This window comes from Peromyscus maniculatus, chromosome 21 (assembly GCF_049852395.1).
Source record: "Peromyscus maniculatus bairdii isolate BWxNUB_F1_BW_parent chromosome 21, HU_Pman_BW_mat_3.1, whole genome shotgun sequence".
Taxonomy (NCBI): domain Eukaryota; kingdom Metazoa; phylum Chordata; class Mammalia; order Rodentia; family Cricetidae; genus Peromyscus; species Peromyscus maniculatus.
In genome coordinates, this window is record NC_134872.1 from 58,293,859 (window position 1) to 58,299,858 (window position 6,000).

Below are 6,000 nucleotides of genomic sequence, written 5' to 3' on the forward strand. Positions count from 1 at the left end.
CAGCTCATTTAACAATGTAATTTAAATTTCTAGTCCTTGAAAAATATTATTACAAAATATTTAGGTTAATAAAGAAATGCAGGTAGTTAGTAGTTAGTCACCTATTACAATCAAACTTGTAGTCATGTTAGATATGTTTTCAAGGTCAAGCAGAGATATAGTTTAGATGGTCAGGTAGTCTTCAAACACTTCAGAGACTTACAGAATATAGCATTTATGATGTTTTAATAACACAAGGTTCTTTTTTTTAAATGACAATGTGACATGTCTGCTCTTGGCAGCACCAATCTACTTCAGAGAAGATGATGGACATCAAAGAAACTCCAAATGGAGTTTACTTTTTTTGTGGCAAAAGTTAGCCACTGGGCAAGAAACTGCCCTTTCCTTGACTACTGACAGTATGCTACCCAAAATGGACAAGCAGGACAGACAAGAAAGTGACTTGCCAAACTTTGCCAAGACAAGGTAAGACAGTCCTGCTTCATGGAAAAGTCTGTCCAGTAGCTTAGCCTGTGGGTGGAAGATGGATGCCCCAATGTTACAGAGGAACCTTGGATGACTGTCTAGGAAGCCAGCTGTTTCTATTGTTTATTAATTTGGGAAGTTGTTTCCTCTGCACTTTCTGTTTTCTCGGGTAATAGTATATACTTCTTGGGTTTCTGATGGAGTTGAAGACAAGATAGTTATAGTTTTTAACAAATTCATAAAAGTCACTCATAAAAGAAGTGTAAAGTATATAAGATTGAGATACATCAAAAGACAGTTTGGGGTTGGTAATGCAAGTTAGGATAGAAAGTGAATTAGGTACAACACTTTGGACTCACCAAGATAGGATAGATAATGGAGTATTTTCTCTAAATTTGTCAAATGCTAATGGACTAGATGTTGTTAATGTAATTATTGCCTATATATATATACATATTGTTTTATTGTATATCATTTTTCTATGTTAATTAAAACCTTCACTTTTATTTTTTTTTATTCAAAGCGATTTTATTGCTGTGTACACAAGAATTTATGCCACTAGACCAGAGGCTGTGGATGACTCATATTTCCGATTAGGTGGGAGGACCCGCTTAGTCTTATAGTAACGAGCCAGCCGGTGAATTCTGCTCTCTATCAGAATCAGGCGGAATTTAGCATCCTTATCCTTTCTGTACCTCTCAAGATGCTTTCGGACAGCCACCGCTTTCTAAGTCAAATGGTACAGATCCTCAGGGAGGTCAGGGGTAAGGCCTTTCGACTTAAGGATTCTCAGGATTTTATTACCAGTCACAAAACGGACCTGCGCCACACCATGCGAGTCCCTCAGGATCACACCAATTTGGGAGGGAGTCAGGCCTTTCTTGGCCAGTTTGTAAATTTGTTCCTTCACATCGTCAGATGTCAGTTTCAGCCACGTGGGGACGCTATGGGGGTAGGGCAGCACCGACTGGGACAGGCCCTTCCCGGGAGCGTGCATACGACCCATGATGGTGGAGGTCTGGCAGCAAAGAGCAAAACCTTCACTTTTATTTAGACAAAATGAGGAAATGTGTGATAAAGCTTACCTGGAGATGAGGCAGTGGAGCTAGACACTAGTTAACCATAGAGGTCTGGAGGTCTGTACAGAGAGAAGACAGAAAGTGATAAAGCAGGGCAGAGACAGGATCTCTGCCCCTTTGGTCGGAGGATTTGGAGAAGTAGGAAGTCACAGGTGGCTGTTCCTCTGTTTCTCTAATCTTTCAGGTTTCACCCCAATATCTGAATTCTGATTTTTATTGATAAGATTAGTTAGAATTACACTTCAGGCAACATGTTTTAATACATATTATTGCCAGAATCTTACGTCTGGGAGACGTCTCTGCTTGAGAGTGACAGTATGGTCCACCAATTCAATTTCCTGAAGTAACTTTCACTTTTTTTCAAAGGCTGATGAAGAACCTCTCCTCACCCCCACCCCTCTACTTTCCAAAAGGAGTTCCCAAGGGAGATCTGTCAGAATATGGATAGAAAGAAAGAACTCTAACAGAACCTCAAATAACAAAACAATTGTCAAAGGAAACCTTCAGTAACTTCCAGAGAAATGATACCACTCATTCTAGTAGCCAAAGACAGGTCTCGGATTCTGGATGAACCCAAAATTAATGTTTAGGTCTTGCTCTGTTGGGGGATGGCTGCAGATCTGATGTAGCATCACCTTGACTGAGAAGGGAATATAAGATTCAAAGCTAAGAAAAAGAAAAAAACTGTATGATTTTATGCTCTCTCCCTCTTTACTAGACGCTGTGTTATATCTGGTTTACCAGATAGCTGAGAGGTTTTTCAGGAATGCATGGTGCTATACATCTATTCCTAAAGAGGCATCAAAGCCTCCACCATAATTTTGTCAAGGATACCTGCCACACTCCCGACGGTGTTGCCCGTGTGACAAATGCCGATCTGGTGGTCTCATGAGGAAGGGGGGCACATGTCTCTCGAGGCTAGGCCCCTCTGCGGTCCCCTGGCAATCAGCCTGAGCAATGGTTCCTGGATACATTGTTCCCTAAAGACCATCCATCCTTGGATGGTTGGCAAGACTCCTGCTTCTTTCTTCTTTCCTGACAATAACAACCTCCCTGTGCCTGGACTCCTGCAGACACTCGCTTGACGTACCTGATAACTCCCCAACTGTCACACCGGAACCACCCCCAGTGATTCAAGCCCTTGGGCAGATAGCACAAAAAACCCCTACTTCAGTGGGGGCACTCATGGATGGATTAGAACAGAAAGAGCTAATGATTCAGGCTCCCACAGATTCTAAGGAAGAAAATGTAAAAGTAAAAAGATTGTTAGGTAACCCTCACTCAGCTCATGCAAACTCACAAGAAAGAGAACTTAGGAAACTGGCAACTCCCACAAGAATGGTTGGAAAGTTCATTCAATACCGTATTAATGGGAAATGGTGGACACCCCCGCATTGGAATCCCAGAAGTAGGAATTACTTAGATCCACCCCCTTTTACAGGGGCTTATGACTATGAAGGGAATCGGTTGGGTAAATCATGGGGGAAAAAGAATGTTGTGGAATCAGTTGCCTTTTATGGAAAGGCTGGCTAGAAGCAGAAAGGTATGGTGTGCATATGATAGGCAGACAAGGTCAGCTATATTGAGGGGTATAGCACCTGTGCTAAAGAGGTGGGCTAAGGCTCTTGGTAAGAACTTTGTAACTGTCTTTAATAAATTACTAGAAATGGATTACCAGTTATTATGTACATGATCTGGCTCTTAGGGTTCAGGCCACAGCATGTCTCTGTCTGAAAGGATTAATCATTCTGAAAATCACATTGTGTGACCACAAAAGATTGCGTCTATTGCTTTCCTTTTGCCACTGGGCTTAGTTCCATGTTAAGATTGTATAAAATCTCAGCCTGATGTTCAGTAAAATTGCAGCAGTTTCACAGCATACTCTGGTGTCTGTGTCTGTCTGTCATTGCCGAATCCCAATTATCCTGAGCACCTTCATCTCGTTCTCCCTCAGTCTGGTGGCCCTACTGAGACCCAGTCCGTGGCAGATACCTACCTTCAGGCTGATGTCAGTGTCCTGATTCCCCACCTTCCAGAGCACGTTCATCATCCACAGCTCTTCCTTAAGTGGTCCCACCACAGTGAGTGATGCCTGGTTAAGCATTTGACTGGTTAAGCATTTAACCAGTCAAATGCTTAACCCAGATAAGTTTATTAAGGTACACAATATTTTGGGGAACACAATACCACCACATTTCCTCTCTTTTTGTCTAAAATTAAAGAAAGCTTTTAACTAATACAAGAAAAACTATCCAATAAGTATATACAATATATACAGCCAAAAATTACATTAATGATGTCTAGTCCATTAACATTTGACAGATTCAGATAAAAACTCCATATATATTAACAATGTCCAGTCCAGTAACATCTGATAAACTCAGACCAAAAAATTTTCATTACTTACCTTATTTAAAACAAGTAGTTCCTTTTTAAAAGTAGATTCCATAATCTCCCTTTTTAATCTTATCATATCCATATTCTCTCTTTTTTCTTTTCATAATACATTCAGTAGTCTACCTTTTGTCATTTTTATATCTTCCCCTTTTTCTTCAGTGTAGATTCAATGATCTACCTATTTATCCTATTATTTCTTTATCTTTTTTCTCAGAGTAGATACAATGATCTATCTCATACCTTATTCTCTTTTTCTTTTTGCTTTCTAGGGGTGAAGATATCTTTAGGGAATCTTGAAAAGAAAATTTTGGGGTTAATTGTCAAGTCCTGTATCATTTGTCCAGTCTCTGCATAAAAGGAAAGTTCAGGGCTTGTTTCAAGTCCTTCTTCAAGTAGTCTGTCAGGCTGGATCATCTCAGCTAGCCATCTCAAAATTGTCCTAAGCAGTTTGTAGTCCAAAGCAGATCTTTCCATGGTGTTAATCAGCTTAATGGTTCTACTATAGTCCTTTTGAAGATTTCAAAGTTGCTGTTAGGTGTGGTCATGGTTCCATGCAGATTTTTTTTTTTGTGCCTCCTCTGTGGTTTGGAGCAATCACAGTCTGATAAATGTCTGTCTCTCAGAACCATGAACATTCTTCCCTAGAACAGAAAATCTTCACAACAATTTCTTCCTACCATCTGTCTTGCCAAACTTTTCCAAACTGACCTTTGCCGATGCTTTCTTGTAACACGATGGTCCTGGCAATTCTTCTCTGAACCAGGAGCAGGAAACCCTTCATCCCAGGTAGCAGCATCACCGCAGTCACCAACACGATGAGAAGGAGCTGGCAATGTGGAGCAGTAGCCACTGCTTCCATGGTCCCACCACTGTTTGTGGTTCAGTCTGGGCCAAAGCTTCTCCCAAGCCTCCTAGGCCGGGCTCAAACTCGGGATCCTCCTGCCTCTGCCTCCTTCAGCAAATCCAACTGGCATGCGCCACCACTACCAGCTGAGAGTAGCTTGGGCCTGAGCTGGGGCTCACAAGGCCACAGGCAAACAGCTTTTTCGTGAATTTGTAACACGAACGTTGGGCACCAGATGTAGCAGGAATCTTAAAAGTTCTTGCCAATTCCTCAGCTGGTCCTGTTTCCTCAGGTTGGAAGCCTCTGAGTCCTCATCCAGAATGAGTCTCAGCTGAACTGTGTTGCTCCAAAGCCTGAAAGCTTAACCAGTCAAATGCTTAACCAGGCCACAGTGTGTCTTGCCTAAGGCTGTAAGCCCCCTCTCCAGCTGAATGAGGGTGCATACCTCTATGCAGTGATGATCTTTGTCCTCAGGGCCTTGCACAGAAGAGGTAACAGTACATGTAAACCACCAGCACTTGGGGGTGGACAGGGGGCCTTAAAGGTTGAGGCCTAAGATGGGCAAGAGAAGGAAGGGAAGATGTGGGCAATGGCTACCTACCAAATATTTGCTCTTCCTGGTCTTTGTCCATTCAGAACACCAGTGGGCTATTAAAGTGTTCAGGAACAGTCCTCCATGCTTTCTTGCTGAGAGTGCTCATTCCTGTCATCTCTTAGACTGCCTCAGAACACAGCAATTCCAGGCATATGGTTGCACAATGCATAGAAGGTCCCATGTCTGAACTCATATATAAATGTGTACTCATGCCCAAGGGCCCAGCTTTGACCTACCTTAGGGAGGAGGCCCTAATACCCATAGCATTTTCCTTCAAAATCCATTTAATCACTGCTTGTAACCACAACTAGATCATTTATTTAGTCTTCACTTGAATGTCCAAGAGCCTAAAATTTTCTTCTTTATAATATCAGAAATCCTGGAGGCGATCTACTGATCATGGACTAGAGACGTGGATGAGGGGTGGGGGAAGAGTGGATGAGTTGGAGCAAGAAGGCCCAGGAGGGGTCTCTACCCTTTTCTTGGTTTGTTGTTTTGTTTGTATTTTGTTTTCCTGGAGGCAGGATTTCACTAGCCCTGGATTTCCAAAAACCCTCTATGCAGAGCTCATGCGGCCTTGACCTCTTCAAGTGCTGCCATCAAAGTGTGTGCCACCAGTC

The 6,000-nt window shown here is 42.3% G+C and overlaps 1 pseudogene; it reads right to left on the reverse strand.

Annotated features, from left to right (window-relative positions):
- Window positions 1-966: 966 nt before the first annotated feature.
- Window positions 967-1,483, reverse strand: LOC102924108 (small ribosomal subunit protein uS15 pseudogene; annotated as a pseudogene).
- Window positions 1,484-6,000: the final 4,517 nt, after the last annotated feature.